We start from the raw sequence: 17,474 nt of genomic DNA, 5'->3' as shown, positions 1-17,474 counted from the left end.
GGAGACCCAGCAGCCTCCCAAGGAGCCAGTGCCCCAGCCGGAGCCAGCTGCGACTGTTGATCCTCACCATGAGCCCGATCAGTAGTATCGAGGACGATGCTTCATCTTAAGTGTGGGGAGGTCACCGTCGTAGCACCCCGGTGGATTTGGTGAACATTTTTGAACACTATCACTTAGTTTATCTTATTTTGCTTTATTTTGTACTATTTTAGGATTATTGTACATATTTGCTATTGTGGATACTTTTATTTTGGTTATTGCACACTTTTATTGTAGATATTGCATTTTAGCCTTGTGGTTGTGATTTGAAAAATGTTTTGAGTTGTTGAAACCTTAGTTAAACCCTTTGTGCATAAAAGAATTTGTTTTGATTGAAAAAGAGGGCAAACTAAGGAATTTTATAATTTTTTAATTACAACATTTCATTTAGAATAAGCTTAATCAAAACAATGAATTTTTCCAAGGAATTTATAAAAAAGGACACCACCCCAATTGAGTGAAAAATTTTTGTGGAACTTGCATGGATTTATGCTTTTATGGATCATGTTTTGAGCTAAGAACACAAGATTGTGAGTTTTGAGCCTATTGTATGGTTACATCTTATAACCACTTATTTTCCTTCTTGTGTGAAATTGTTCTCTTCATATGATTGTGATCCTTGATTTGTTTAATTCTATATGTCCAATTATTCCTTGTATTCTTGCATCTATATGATTGAGGCCATTATTTCATTAGCTCACTTACTCAAATAGCCTACCTTGTACTCTCCATTGTTAACCAATTTTGAGCCTACGCTTAACCCAATTGTTCTTTATTTTAGCACATTACAAGCCTAAAGCGGAAAACAATAGAGTCCCTTATTTGGATCTTTGATTAGCTTAGGCTAGTGAGAGTGTTTTATATTCAAGTTGGGGAGATTGGGAACATTGGTTGGGATAAAAGGGTGCTTTGTATTTTTATATTTGGGAATTGGGTACATACTCATGCATTAATCAAATGTTAAACCTTATGACTTGATGATCTTGTATGTAGTTTTGAAGGAAAGAAAAAAAATGAGAAAAACAAAAGAAAAGAAAAAAATATATGGAAAAGAAACGAAAAGAAAAAAATATGCAGAGAAAAAAGAAAGAGAAGAAAAGAAAGAAATAAAAAGGGGACAAAATGCCCCAAAGTAAAGTTCAATAAGGATCAATGCATAAGTGTTAGAAAATGAAAAGAAAATGCATGAGCTTGTAAAAAAATGAAAAATGGGTAGTTAGGCTAGAACTTAATTGTATAGGTCATCATAGGTTAGGTGGGAAAGTTTAAGCTCATCAAAGATTCAAACTCTAGTCCACTTGACTATACATGATCCTACCTTGACCCTAGCTCCATTACAATCTTTGGGAAAGACCTCATTATATTTGTATGCATGCATTGAATGATTGTTGATTGTTAGATGAAGAACAAATTTTGGAAAGCATGATTAGGGGAGAATTGAGTGAATCATCCCCTAAACACTTGAGTGCATAGAGGCGATACACATCCGGTGAGGGTTCGATTGCTCAATTGCATGTATTCACTACCATCATTCTATTCATGCAAGTTTGTAAACCATATGTGATAATTCAATTCAATTATGGGTTGGATTGTGATTCTCATTACTCTAGCCCTTATGTTTATATATGTTCTCTTAGAAGTTGAATTGTTTTGACCAAGCATTTGCATTCATATAGTTAGTTGCATTTAGATAGTTTAGTTGCATTGAATAAATGTCATACCCTTTGCTTCATTCTTGGTTTAGCATGAGGACATGCTAAGGTTTAAGTGTGGGGAGGTTGATAAACCCCTTTTTAGGGTTTATCCTGTGTTGAATTTAGAGCATTTTGATAACCTTTCATCACATTTATTCAATGAAATAGCATGATTTTGTGATTGTCTCCTTATTTATTCTTAGATATGAAAACATGCTTTTTAGACCTTTAATTTGATGATTTTTATCTTTCTTTGATTTCATTAGATTCCTTGATGTGTTTGCTAGTGATTTCAGATTGAAAAGGGCTAGGAAAGGATCAAAGGAGTGGAAGGAAAGCATACAAAGTGGAGAAATCATGAAAAGCCAAAGATTTGGAAAAAAGCCCAAGGGGGCGCGCGCGCACTATGCGCCTACGCGCGGATTGTGAAATGCTCCAGGGACGTGTATGCGTGCTGTGCGCGTACGCGCTGAAGGCCGCACGTGACTTTTAAAGAAGAACTCGTGTCTGGCGATTTTGGAGGGTTTCTGGCCCCATTTGAAGCTGAGTTTTTGGTAGGAAAAGGCTAAATAGACCAAGGAATGAAGGGGGAGAGAAGAGACAACACACATTACACATTAGGCTTAGTTTTAGTTAGTTTTAGAGAGAGAAGCTCTCACTTCGCTCTAAGATTAGGATTAGGATTAGGTTTAGGTCAATAATCTTAGATCTAGGTTTTAACTCATGCTTTCATCTACTTCTACTCTTGAATTCTTTGTTGTTACATTGATCATTCTTCTACTCTTTTGATGTAATTTCCTTTATGTTGTTTCTATGCTTTGATGTAGATCTACTTTTGTTCATTCTATTTTCTTTCAATTTAATTTGAGGTAATTCATAATAATTGTGTTTCTTTTGATTGTTGTTATTAATTCTTTGCAATTAGTTGTTGTTAGATTTTATTCTTGTTGTCAAATTACTATGTTTTCCTTTTATGCCTTCCAAGTGTTTGATGAAATGCTTGGTTGGATTTTAGAGTAGAATTTTATGCTCTTAGCTTGGGAAGGTAACTTAGGAACTCTTGAGTTACTAATGTCCAATTAATTGACGATTGGGAGCCATTAACTCTAGATCTCACTAATTGAATTAGTGGAGAGCTAGAACTTATGGACTTGGATTGATATAGCTCACTTGACTTTCCTTTACTACTAGTTAGAGGATGACTTAGTGGGATTGATCCTTGCCAATTCTCATATTGTGGTTAGTGATAAGGATAGAGATCCTTGACCACCAAACCTTGCCAAGACCACTTTATCATTTACATTTCTATTGCCATTTATTTTTCTTGTTTCTTATCCAAAACCCCAAAATATACAACTCATAACCAATAACAAGAACACTACCCTGCAATTCCTTTGAGAGACGACCCGAGGTTTAAATACTTCGGTTATTAGAATTATTAGGGGTTTGTACTTGTGACAAGCAAAATTTTTGTATGAAAGGATTATTGATTGGTTTAGAAACTATACTTTACAACGAGACTTCATTAGAGAAATTCTAAACCGTCAATTTTCCGTTCATCAGTAGAGCTTCTATGGGACCTACTGGTCCTGAGAGGCTAGGGAATTCAAATTCCCTGCCTTTCTTATAGGCATTGAACGCCTAGCTTGTGCACTATTGCTGGCGTTCAACGCCAGCTGCCTCCTCTCTATAGGGCGTTGAACGCCCAGGAAGGACCTCCTTCCTAGCATTTAACGCCAGGTCTTCTACCATTTTGGACATTGAATGCCTAGCCTTTGCTCCTTGGCTGGCGTTCAACGCCAGCAACACTCCATCCAGAGTGTTCTATTTTCATTGCTGAACATTTCTGTCTCTGTTCTGACTACTGCACATGATCATGAACCTAAAGAAATAACTTAAACATACAAATTAAAAGAAATAAAAATAACTTAATTAAGGTTGGGTTGCCTCCCAACAAGCGATTCTTTAATGTCATTAGCTTGACGGACAGCTCCTTTCAAGGAGGAAAATAGTCATAGAGGAATAAATCCTTACTCCTTACTGGGAGCTTCCTTCCTGTGCTCTCATGGAATGGCTTAATAAGCTCAAGAGACAGGATTTTGTTTACTGCCTGAGGCAGGGTTGGGCTTGCAGTAATATGCTGGTGTCCCTTAGTGCCACTTCCTTCTTTCATGGTGAATACCATGATGAGATAAGTGAATACCACCATCTTCCATGGTGAAAATCTTTCAGTAGGAAAATAGTCATAGAGGTACATCCAACACCAAACTTACGTTTGGTCTTAGGAGGGATTGAATGAGTTCCATCCAAGGGAGGAGGCTTGAATGCTGAATCTTTTATGCAAGTGCCTCCCTTGTCAGGGGGTAATGGAGGGTCAAGAACCTTGAACACCATCCAATCCTTATGCAAGGTAATCCTTGTTTCTTGTGCCTTTTGGATTCCCGTCTTCTTCATCCCAGATGAAAGTATCAGATTAATACTTGACCCTTGGTCACACAGAGCCTTCTCAAAGGTCATGGTGCCTATGATACAAGGACTCAGGAAGCGTCTAGGATCTAGAAGCATCTGAGGTAGCTTTTTCTGAACCAAAGCATTGAGTTTTTTGGAAAGCAATGGAGGTTCTTCCTCCAAAGGCTTTGTACCAAATAGCTTGGCATTCAACTTCATAGTGTCTTCAAGATACCGAGCAACTTGCTCTTCCCTAGTGTCTTCATCCTCATCAGAGGATGAGTGTTCATCAGAACTCATGCATTGCAGAAGTGCATGAAAAAGAACCTCTATGGTCTCTATATAAGCTTTGGCTTCCTTTAGTTCTTGGATAGGGATTTCTTGAGTAGGTATTGAGTACTCAGGGGGTGTGCCTTTACTAGCATTCAACGCCAAATCTGATGGCTCTTTGGGCATTGAACGTCCATGCTGTACACCTTTACTGGTGTTAAACGCCAGTTCCCCTACCATTATGGGTGTTGAACGCCCAGCCAGTGCTCCCTGGCTGGCGTTCAACGCTAGCTTTGCTGTCTGTATGGGTGTTGAATGCCCAGTGAGGGCTTCCTCACTAGTGTTCAGCGCCAGGCTCTTGGCCAATTTGGGCGTTGAACGCTCAGTGAGATCTTCCTCATTGGCATTCAATGCTTTCCCAGTTTCTCCAGATTTGGCCTCTGCCTCAGTGATAAGGGCCAAACACTCTTCTCTTGGATTCACTTCTGTGTCTCTGAGGAGAGTGTTAGGGTGTCTCTGTAGTTTCTGAGGAAGGTTCCTCTGAATGACTGCATTGCACTCCTTAGTAAGAGCTACTGTCTCTACTTCCCTCCAATCCCTCTTGTTGTTCAGTATTTCCTTCATGAACTTAGCATATGAAGGTATTTGTTCAAGAACCTCTGCAAAGGAGATTTTAATCTCCAACTTCTTAAAGGCTTCTAAGAATTTGGCAAATTGCCTATCCTTTTCTGCTTTCTAGAGTCGTTGAGGGTATGGTAACTTGGTCTTGTACTCATCAATCTTGTTTGATGAAGGTTGAGTACCTTGTGTCTTGGAAGGGGGGTTACTAGCTTGCTTAGGATGGTTATTATCAGTATGTGATTGGCCTCCCTTGCTTGGGTGTTCAACGCCCATATTGTTGTCCCCTTCCTGGCTTTCAACGCCAGGGCTACTATTCCCTTATGGGCGTTTAACGCCCTTGTTGTTGTCCCTGATTGGGCATTTAATGCCTTCAGAGACATCTTGGACATCAGTCTGGGGTTCCTCTGTTAGCTTTTCTTCCCTTGATCTCCTATTGCGCTGAAGTTGGGTGTTTAAGGATTTTCCACTCCTCAGTTGAATAGCCTGGCATTCCTCTATTATCTGCTTAGATAACTGCTACCTTGTTTGACTTAGCTGGGCTTCTATATTTCTGTTAGAAGCCTGAGTTTCTCACAAAGCCTCTTGTAGTTCCAGTAATTACTAGGCAAGGGCATACAACTGATGAGTCAATGGGCCATCCTATTCTGGAGGGTTAGGTTCAGTAGATACTGCCTTAACCTCTCCTTTTATGGAAGTCTCAGCAGATGAGTACAGATGTTGATTAATGGCAACTGTCTCAATAAGCTCTTGAGCTTCTTCAATGGTCTTTCTCATGTGTATGGAACCACCAGCAGAGTGATCCAAAGACATTATAGCCATGTATGAAAGTCCATAGTAGAAGATGTTTAATTGTACCCATTCTGAAAACATTTCAGTGGATATTTTCTTAGCATCCTCCTATACCTCTTCCAGGCATCATAAAGAGATTCATTATCTCCTTGTTTGAAGCCTTGGATATCCAGTCTCAGCTGGGTCATCTTCCTTAGAGGAAAGTATTGTTTAAAAACTTGTCTACTAACTGCTTCCAAGTTTTCAGACTAGATCTGGGCTGGTTATCCAACCACCTCTTTGCTTGGTCCTTCACAGCAAAAGGAAAGAGCAATAGTTTGTAAACATCTTGGTCTACTCCCTCATTGTGTATTGTGTCAGTAATCTTTAAGAAATCTTCCAGGAACTCAGTAGGTTCTGATGACAAGTCATCCTAGCCTAGTTTCACTAGTCTTTTCTTTGTTTTTATTAGGTTTTATGCACTTTCTTGCATTGTAAGTAAGTAATTTGGAGTGGAATTGCATATTTTATTAAATCAACTAACCACCCTTTAATTGATACAAAATCATGAGGTCTAAGCAAAAATTAATTGAATTATGAATGAATTTTAAACCTTGTGAATTTGGTGATACTTTGATTGGTTGTTTTGACTACTTGTAGGTGAAGAAAGAAGAAAATAAGAAAAGCGTGGCCTAAGGAGTGTACCCAAAGGAAAGGAAAAGCGTGGCATCATCAAAGAAGGGTGGAAGCCAAGTTGAGTAAATGAACCGAGCTTCACAAGGAATAAAAGGAGAAAGCAAGGCACAAAGCTCAGTTTACTTAGTTAACTGAGCACCAAAGAAAGCAATGCAAGGACACAAAGCTCAGTTCACTAAGTGAACTTTATCGGGGGTTCTCCAAAATTAATTCAAAGCAAAATTCCAAGGAGTGAAGCCACAATATCTCGAACTCATGACCCAAGGAAAGCAAGGAACGATCCTTGCAAGGAAAATAAGAGAAAATGGCCAAAAAGCCTCCTCCAAGGTTCAAACGAGGAACCTCAAGCTACTTGGCTTGCAAGGAAAATAAGCAAAAGTGAGTTGGCTAGGATTCGAACCTGGGAGCTCATGCAAGACAAGGGAGGAGCGCTACTCTTGGTGAAAGGAAAATGAGCCAAGATGGCTCTCCCAAGGTTCGAACCAAGGAGCTTCATGAAAGGCAAGGAAGGAGCAATCCACTCTTCCAAGGAAATTAGCATCAGAATTGCTTCCACCAAGAGTTGAACCTGGGAGCTTGAAGGCCAAAGCAAGGCGCCACAATGGGGAGCTCAGTTGGTTTTCCCAATTGAGCGCTACTCTCCCCTACTTCCCACGCTTTGGTGCAATAAGAAGCACACCAAGGAAGGATCCATGCGCGCAATTGACACGGACAAAGGAGCTGTGACACGCACAATGGGGCACACGAAAGCAAGACATAGAGCTCAGTTCAAAATTCCAACTGAGCTCTATTGAAGATCAACTTGAACAAGGCTGGGCGCACCAAATTGGGCAACACAAAAGCACATTGGGTGCTCAGTTTGGTATTTGAACTGAGCCATCCCCTGGGAGGTGCACCTTGGGCCAAAAATCAATCAAAAATTCAAATTAATTCATTTCTTCACCAAATTTTAGAGCCCACCCAAATTCTTAGATCTAAATTAGGAAGTGTATAAATAAGTGTTAGTTTGATTTAGAAGAAAACTTTTTTGGCTTCTTTGAGAATTTTCATCTTTGTAATTTGGAGAGTTTTATTTTGGATTTGGATTTCTATGAATTTGGAAGGAGAATTGATCTCTCTTCTTCCTTGTTCTTGCTTGAGCACTCTTTACTTCTTGTTTTGGATCTTGGGTGAAGAATTGAAGAATTTATATTTCAATCTCACCTTGAGATCTCTTGTTTTATCTTTCTGCATAATTCTAAGAAACTTTGATTTACATTTCAAATTTTGTTTACTGCTTTCTTTCCTCTACTACTTCTGCAACTTACTTTTCCATTTCTTTTGCAATTGTTCTTGTTGGATCAAGGAAGGATTTGAGATCTAGACTTGTTTTCTAGTCTCTTCCACTCCTGAGATCTTTAATCTCTCTTTTAATTTCTGCAATTGAGTTCCATTTACTTTCTATTTTTAATTCTTCAAGTATTTTTACTCTTCTGTTTGAGATCTACTTAAATTCAATTCATCTTTTGCTCTTCTGTTTATTGCAATTTACTTCTGCTTGTTTAATTTGCTGCAATCCCAGCTCCCAATTCCTTTTATAATTCAAGCCATTTAACTTTCTTGCACTTTAAGATTCAGTCATTTACATTTCTTGCAATCTAAGCTTCTGCAATTTAATTTACTTGTTCTTTAAGATTCAGCACTTTTACTTTCTATTCTCTTTGATTCACTGCAATTCTTCCCTCTTCCTTTACATTTTATGCAATTTAGCTTCTGTCAATCACAAACCACTCAAATTAACACTTGATTCGCTTGACTAAGTCAACCACTAAACTAAAATTGCTCAATCCTTCAATTCCTGTGGGATCGACTTCACTCATGTGAGTTATTATTACTTGATGCGACCCGATACACTTGCCGGTTAGTTTTGGATATTGGAATTCGTTTCACAAATTATCCATCAAGTTTTTGGTGCCGTTGCTAGGGATTGATTAGATTGACAATGATTAAGTAAAGTGGAGATCTAGATCAAGCATTTTTTCCTTTCTGTTTCTTTAATTCTTAACTAACACACTAACTGTTTGAATTTCTGCTTAATCTAACTAAAATTTCATTCTAGCAATGGATTGAAATGTTACTGTCCTTATGTTTTGTGTGATTTTTATGTGTGGTTTGCATGTCAGGGACAAGAGGAGCTATACCCACCTTTTGTGAACAAGACGAAAGAACCCTCAGGAGATTAAGAAGAGCTGAAAGAGGGAAAAATATTGTTGGAGAAGATGATTCAGAAGAAGAGTTCCAAGATATGGAGGAACACTCAACAAACCCAACAAATCCACCAGGAGGAGCAGCCAATAACAACAACAATCCACCACAGAGAAGAATTTTGGCTTCTTACACATTTGCAAATCCTAGACATTGTGGGAGTAGCATTCTTACGCCAAATGTTAATGCAAATAACTTTGAACTAAAGTCACAACTCATCACCTTAGTTCAAAACAATTGTTCTTATGGAGGAGGACCACTTGAAGATCCAAACCAACACTTGTCTACTTTCTTGAGGATTTGTGACACTGTCAAAACCAATGGAGTGCATCCTGATAGTTACAAGCTATTGTTATTTCCATTCTCTCTCAGAGATAAAGCTACTCAATGGTTGGAATCTTTCCCAAGAGATAGCATCAACAACTGGGATGATCTAGTGAGCAAGTTCCTTGCCAAATTTTACCCACCTCAAAGGGTCATCAGGTTAAAAACTGAAGTGCAAACATTCACACAAATGGACACTGAACCCATCTATGAGGCATGGGAGAGATATAAGGCTCTAATTAGGAAGTGCCCTCCTAAAATATTCAGTGACTGGGACAGATTGCAGAATTTTTATGAAGGGTTGACATTGAAATCTCAGGAGGCTCTTGTTCACTCAGCAGGAGGCTCTCTACAATTGATGAAGACTGCAGAGGAAGCCCAATATCTTATTGATATGGTGGCTAACAACCAGTACTTCTTTGCTCACCAAAGACAATGCCAACCGTCACAAAGGAAAGGAGTGATGGAGTTGGAAGGAATGGACTCAATCTTAGCTCAAAACAAAATGATGCAGCAGCAAATTCAACAACAATTTGAGCAAATGGCCAAAAGGATTGATAGCCTCCAAGTTGCAGCAGTCAACACAAGCCAACCATCATCCACATGGGTGACAAATGAAGAAACTCAAGAGGATCAATAGCAAGAACAAGTCTAGTACATGCACAATCAAAATTCTGGGCAAAATGAGGTTTATGGTGACACTTACAACCCTTCCTGGAAGAACCACCCCAACCTCAGATGGGGAGACAATCACAATCAAACTCAACAACAATGGCAAAGGAACTAAAACCAAAACAGTTGGAAAAACACAAACCACAACAATCAGCAAAACAATAACCAAAACACATACAGAAAACCACAAAACACTTACCCCAACTCTAACCATCATCCATCCACCAACCAAGCCAACAATCAAAACACTTATCCTCAACCCTCAACACCCCACAACCAACCAATCTCACAAGACTCTCAGAGGATCACCAACTTGGAGATATTAATGGAGAAAATGATGAAGCACCAAGAGATGACAAGAAAGAACCAGGAGGCGTCCATGAAGAATATGGAAAGGCAGATTGGACAGCTCTCCAAGCAAATTGCTATTGAGAGACCTTTGAGCTCACTCCCTAGTGACACCATTCCTAATCCAAAAGAGGAATTCAAAGCTATACAACTAAGGAGTGGAAAAATCTTGGTGAAAAATGAAGATGCAACCAAGAAGCCAAAGGAAGATGACAAGAAACAGGGTGAAAAAGAGGAAGCCAATGATGAGGATGTAACAGCAAGCAAGCAAACTTCAAAGAAAGCCCAAGAAAAGGAGGAACAGCCAAAAATTTCAAGAAAAGGGAAGGAAGCAATTAAAGAGCCAACTAAGGATCATAGGCAGGGAGTGAATTTCACACCTCCATTGCCATATCCCCAAAAAGATTCAACAAAGAGACTAAGGACCAACACTTCCCTAAATTTCTCGAAATCTTCAAGAAATTAGAGATCAACATACCCTTGGCTGAGGCACTTGAGCAAATGCCTCTATATGCCAAGTTTTTGAATGAGCTTATTAACAAGAAGAGAAGCTGGAAAGAAAAGGAGACCATTATGCTCACTGAAGAATGTAGCGCTGTGATCCAAAGGGGTATCCCACCAAAGCTCAAAGATCCAGGGAGTTTTGTAGTCTCATGCACCATAGGCAAGATGACATTGGAAAATGCCTTATGCGATTTAGGTGCCAGTATCAACTTGATGCCCCTCTCAATGATGAGAAGACTGGCTATAGAAGAAATCAAACCTACTAGGATGTCACTAGTGATGGCCGATAGATCAATCAAGACACCCAATGGAATTGTGGAAAATTTATTAGTGAAGGTTGGAGAGTTTATCTTCCCTGCAGACTTTGTAATTTTGGACACAGAAGGGGAAGGAAACAACTCAATCATCTTGGGAAGACCATTTCTAGCTACAGCAAGAACCACTATTGATGTGGAAAAGGGAAAAATGACCTTCAGGGTGCATAATGAGCAAATGGTAATCAATGTCTTCAAATCAATGCAACATCCCTCTGAGCAAGGAAATTACATGAAGGTGGATGTGATAGAAAGCTTGATAGAAGAAATGTTTGAGGACAACTATCAAGAGCACCAGGAAGAACAAGGAGAGGAAGTGGTAGAAATATCCATTGAAGATAAGGAGGAGGATAAGCCAAAACAGGAGCTGAAGCTTCTCCCTCCTCACCTCAAATATGTATTTTTTGGGGAAGCAGAAGCCTTACCAGTAATCATAAACTCTTCCTTGAACATGGAAGAGGAAACAAAGTTGATTGAAGTATTAAAAGCTCACAAAACAGCCTTGGGTTGGACAATTGAGGACATAAAAGGCATCAGCCCTGCCATCTGTATGCATAAAATTTTATTGGAGGAAGAGTCAAAGCCTGTGGTTCAACCTCAGAGAAGACTCAACCCAACCATGAAAGAGGTGGTTCAAAAAGAAGTGATGAAGCTATGGAATGCTGGGATAATCTTCCCAATCTCGGACAGCTCGTGGGTGAGTCCGGTTCAAGTTGTACCAAAAAAGAGAGGAATGACAGTCATCACCAATGAGAAGAATGAGCTGATCCCCACTAGGACAGTGACTGGGTGGAGAATGTGCATATATTACAGGAGGCTAAATGATGCTACAAGAAAAGATCACTTTTCTTTGCCCTTCATTGATCAAATGTTGGAAAGATTAGCAGGCCATGCTTATTACTGCTTCCTTGATGGGTACTCTGGGTACAATCAAATTTTGGTGGATCCCAAGGATTAAGAGAAGACTTCCTTCACATGCCCATTTGGAGTTTTTGCCTACAGGAGGATGCCCTTTGGGCTATGCAATGCCCCAGCCACTTTTCAAAGGTGTATGCTTTCCATCTTTTCTGATATGGTGAAAAAAGTTTTAGAAGTCTTCATGGATGAGTTTTCTGTCTTTGGCAATTCATTTAACACTTGCTTGCATAATTTAACTCTTGTTCTAAAAAGATGCCAAGAAACTAATTTGGTGTTGAATTGGGAGAAGTGCCATTTCATGGTTCCAAAAGGAATAGTTCTTGGGCATAAAGTGTCATGTAAAGGTATAGAAGTTGATAAAGCTAAAATAGAAACTATTGAAAAACTCCCTATACCTGTTAATGTGAAAGCAGTGAGGAGTTTTCTTGGGCATGCTGGTTTTTACAGGAGGTTCATCAAAGATTTTTCAAAAATAACAAAACCATTGAGCAATTTACTGATGATTGATACTCCCTTTATCTTTGATGATAACTGTAAACATGCCTTTGAAACTCTAAAGAGAAAACTCATTACAACACCAATTATCACACCCCCTGATTGGAACTTACCTTTTGAACTCATATGTGATGCAAGTAACCTTGCTATTGGTGCTGTACTGGGGCAAAAGAAAGACAAGTTGCACCATGTCATATACTATGCTAGCAAGGTGTTAAACGAAACACAGAAAAATCAAAAGCAAAATGTAAAGATATGCATTACTATAATATAATACTAGGTTATGTACAAGAAAAATTAAAAAGTGCAATAAGTTAAGTAAGAAGTAGTAAACTAAATAAAAAGGTTTTCAAAGAGGTAAAATATATACAAAACAACCAAAAAGCATAATAAGAAAAAACTAAACTAAAAGTGTTCGGAAATAGAACTTTTCACCCAAAATGCGCTGCTGAAGTTGGACATCCTCCCCACACTTAAGATGTAGCACCGTCCTTGTGCTCACGATCATGCGGAGTGGAAGGAGTCGTCACTGTGTCACCTCCACCTTCAGCTGGTGGGTTAGGCGATAGAGTGGCTGCAAGAGTGATGGTGGTGCTGAGAAGGAAAGAACAAAGTCACAAAACAACATATGAAGTGAACAAATAATAAAAATTTGAATGGAAGCATACATGAGAATCAAATTAAATCAAACACAAACAACTTCCAATCAAATTCAGGACATGAGGAAAGCTAACTTGCTTGTTTATCAAAGAATAAAAGAAGGAAGGAGCATGGTTACTATGCACAAAAAGGAAGAAAACAGTTAAAAGTTAATGTTAGTTGAAAAATAAAAAGAAAGTTAAAAGTTAAGTTAAGTTAGTAAAAAAGAAAATGGTTAATTGAAAGTGAAAAGAAAAGTTAGATGAAAAAGACAAGCAAAGTTAAAAGTTAGGCAAAGAAAAAGAAAAATTAGTTGAAAAGGAAACAAAGGTAGAAAATCAAGTGAAAAGGAGGAAAAAAATTAGTTAAAGAAATGAAAACAAGCAAAAATTCAAAAGTTAGGTGCATAGTCAAAAGTTCCTTAATTCCAAAAAGTTTCTAAAGTTTCAAAACAAGCAAGTTTTTATTCACTTCTCAACAATTCAAAATGCCAAAACAAGTGATGCACATGTATGTGTAGAGCACATAATCAAGTAAATATCAATCACAAGTAAATTGGCATAATTTGAAGCAATTTGGTGTTGGCAAAGTTAGAAACATAGAGAAACAAGTAAGCCAAAGAACATTCAAACACCAAATTTCAATGAGGCATGAAGGTCACAAGGTTGAGATAAGAATTGAAAACCTCATGATCTAAGTGACTTAATGAAAATTAGGCAAAAATAAAATGAATCAATTCAGCCACCTAGATTTAAAACCTTCAATCTTGTGAGTTTATGCAAAAGAAGTTTTACTTTTAAAAGAATTTCAAGTTTATGGTCAATTTGAAAATTCACTTGAACTATTCAATGCATAGAAGTAAATTAGCATCACAAGTAAGCAAAGAAAGTTATAAGCATGACCAAAACTTGCAAAGAAGTTCTTGAGGAAATCAGAAATCATGTAGCAAACAAGGGTCTATTTTGACATAGAAATTCGTCGAAAAGAACTTGTTTGCTCAAACAACACAATGCAGTTTAATTGAGCAACCAAATAGGACAACAACCAAATAGTGAATAACAAAAAACCTCAACATCCAATCAACCAAACCAGTGAAGCACTTAGCCGGATAATTAATCAATTGAGCTTAGCAACAGTTGAAAACTAAAAGCAATGAAATACCAACTCAATCAATTAATTGAATCAAAGATGAATATTGAAAATAGATTAAGATAAATTATGGCAGCATTTTAGCAGTAAATTGGCCTATTTTCCAATTCAACCAATCAAAATCAAATTCCGTATAAATTCTTTGACAGTTAAAAACACAAAAAATCATAATGAATTCATAGGAAGTGAGTAAATAAGCCAATTCCAGCAAGAAAACATGAGGGAACAATTAAAACCAATCCAACCAGCAAGAAGCAGAGCAGAACTCAGCAGAATAGCAATCAATGGTCCATCATACAGCACCCAAAATAGTAAAATGAACAACCCAGCAGCAATGAGCAACTCGAATTCAGAAATTTATCAAAAACATCATCACTGCAACAGCAATATCTAGGAATCGTTTCTTTAAAAAACCAGCCACCAACAAGGAAAAGCAAAAATTAACAACAGCGAAGCATTCTGTTCTTTGAATTTAACAACCAATCACAAGTATTCAACATGAATTTAAACAACTAAGCATCACTGAATCAAATAATGAAGTTCAAATTGAAACAGGAACTCAGCAGCAATCACAATTGAAATTTATAACAGCCTTCAGCCAGAGTAGAGCAGCAATAAGACTATGCATCAGCATGAACAAATCAATTCAGCACAGGACAAATCAATGAAAGAGCAACATTCCAAACAACATTATTAATCAAAACAAACCTAAATCCACTATTCACGCCAGATTCTCTAACACCCTAATCAACTAAACATGCATTTCTAACTAAATTAAGCTAAACAAAATTAACTTGCAGTAAACTAATGACTGAAACAGAACTCAATTAAAAAAACGTGAACCTAGGAAGCAGAATTGGAACAGAGGAAGGGAAGGGAAGAAGAAGGTTGATGATGGTGAGTGAACGGCTGGAGTAACTCAGCTGGCCTAGTGGTGGAGCTGTCATGTGTGGAAAACGATCCAACACAAAACTCACCGACAAGTGTACCGGGTCGCATCAAGTAATAATAACTCACATGAGTGAGGTCGATCCCACAGGGATTGAAGGATTGAGCAATTTTAGTTTAGTGGTTGATTTAGTCAAGCGAATCAAGAATTGGTTGAGTGATTTGTGATTTGCAGAAGCTAAATTGCATGGAAAGTAAAGGGGAAGGGGAAATTTGCAGTAAACTAAAGAGCAGGAAAATAAAGGAGCTGAATCTTAAAGTGCAAGTAAATTAAATTGCAGAAACTTAAATTGCAAGTAATGTAAATGGCTGAAGCTTAAAGTGCAAGAAACGTAAATTGCTTGAATTGTAAAAGGGATTGGGAGTTGGGATTGCAGAAATTAAACAAGAACAAGTAAATTGCATCAAACAATAAAAGAGAAAATTGAATTGCAGTGAAGTAGATCTTAAAAAGAAGAGTAAAATGCTTTGAGAATTTAAAAACAGAGAAAGCAGTGCTTAATTTGTAGCAAAGTAAAAGAGGTTGAAGATCTCAGGGTGGAAGAGACTAGATAACAAGTCTAGATCTCAAATCCTTCCTTGATCGAACAAGAATAATTGCAAAAGAAGTGAAGAAGAGTAAATTGCAGAATTGAAGAGAAGATGAAGCAGTAAACAGAAAGTGAAATTCAATTATGCAGAGAAAGTAAACAAGAGATCTCAATGTGAGATTGAAACAGAAGTTCTTCAATTCTTCACCCAAGATCCAAAGCAAGAAAATAAAAGAGTGCTCAAGCAAGAACCAAGAAGAAGAGAGATCAATTCTCCTTCCAAGTTCTCAGAAATTCAAATTCAAAGTAAAGAGCTCAAAAATGAAAATGACAATTAAAAAGGAAAATTCAAAGTAAAATCTAAAAGTGTCAAAAGGTCCTAATTACATCAAACTAACTCCTATTTATACACTTTCTATTCTTGAATTTTGGAATTTGGATGGGCTTTTGATTTGGTGAAGAAATGAATTAAGTTAGATTTTTAATTCAACTTTTAGCCCAAATGCACCTCCCAGGGGTAAGCTCAGTTGGAACAACCAACTGAGCACTCAAGTGTGCTGCCCATGTCAAGTGTGGTGCGCATCCCAGCCTTGGTTGAGTGCTTGACACTAGAGCTCAGTTGGAATTTTGAACTGAGCTCTAGGTATGTCAAAGTTGTGCGCTATGCTTCCTCCTTGGTGCGCCAAAATGCTTGTCACAACCCCCTTGGTGTGCTTTGGCCGTGTCATAGTGTGGGGAAGGTTGGGGAGGTAGTGCTCAGTTAGAAAATCCAACTGAGCTTTCCATGTAGCGCCTTGCTTTCAGCCTCAAGGTCCCAGGTTCAAATCCTGGTGGGAGCAAGTGGAGGAATTCTTTGAAGCTAATTTCCTTGGATGAGTGGGCACCCCTCCTTATGTTTCAAGGAATTCCCAAGTTTGAAACTTGGCTCAAGCATTTAAGCTATTTCTTCTTGATTTTCCTTGCAAGCTTGGTGGCATGCCTTCCTTATGTTTCAAGGAATTCCCAAGTTCGAATCCTGGGAGAAGCATTTTAGCTATTTCTCTTGATTTTTTCTTGCAAGGAGTAGCGTGTGGTTCCAAGTTCGAATCCTAGAGGAAGCATTTTGGCTTATTTTTCATGATTTTCCTTATGCCTATCAATATAATGTAGCGCTCCATCATGTAAAGCAATTGAGCGCCTTTGCCTCCATGGAGTAGCGCCTTCTTGTCATCCCTCAGGTGCAAGGTTCAAGTCTTGGTGGCTTCATTTATGGGATTTTTGCTTTGAATTAATTTTTGAGAGCCCCCGATAAAGCTCACTTAGTTAACTGAGCTTTATGCCATTTCCTTCCTTTCTTTAGTGCTCAGTTAACTATTTGAACTTAGCCTTGTACCTTGCCTTCCCCTTTCATTCCTTGTGAAGCTCAGTTTACTTTTCCAACTTAGCTTCCATTCTTCCTTGATTTTTGCCACGCTTTTCTTCTCTTGGCACGCTTGTTGCTTCCTTTGGGCACATTCCTTAGGCCACGCTTTTCTTATTTTCTTCTTTCTTCACCTACAAGCAATCAAAACAACCAATCAAAGTATCACTAAATTCACAAGGTTTATAAATCATTAAAATTCAATTAAATTTAGCTTAAACCTCATGATTTAACATCAATTACATGGTGGTTGATTGATTCAAAGAAGTCATGCATTTTTAATCCAAATTACTTTCTTAGAATGCAAGAAAGAGCATAAAACCTAATAAAAACAAAGAAAAAAAGCTAGTGAAACTAGGCTAAGATGACTTGTCATCAAACAATAGCTTGAAAACATATTATCCTAAATTTCTAATTGTTTGTATTTAACGGGATACGTGACATATAATCCCCT

The 17,474-nt window shown here is 38.0% G+C and overlaps 1 long non-coding RNA gene across 1 annotated transcript; it reads right to left on the bottom strand.

Moving 5' to 3' along the window:
• Window positions 12,851–17,274, bottom strand: LOC110270188. The gene is made up of 3 exons (XR_002359418.1): window positions 17,264–17,274; window positions 14,987–15,083; window positions 12,851–12,949 (listed from the first exon to the last, which is right to left on the bottom strand). It is a non-coding gene; the product is annotated as an uncharacterized LOC110270188 (long non-coding RNA).

The sequence above is a fragment of the Arachis ipaensis genome, chromosome B01, assembly GCF_000816755.2.
Source record: "Arachis ipaensis cultivar K30076 chromosome B01, Araip1.1, whole genome shotgun sequence".
NCBI classification, from domain to species: domain Eukaryota; kingdom Viridiplantae; phylum Streptophyta; class Magnoliopsida; order Fabales; family Fabaceae; genus Arachis; species Arachis ipaensis.
The sequence above is the reverse complement of the archived record's forward strand: the minus strand, read 5'-3'. Positions and strand labels throughout refer to the sequence as shown.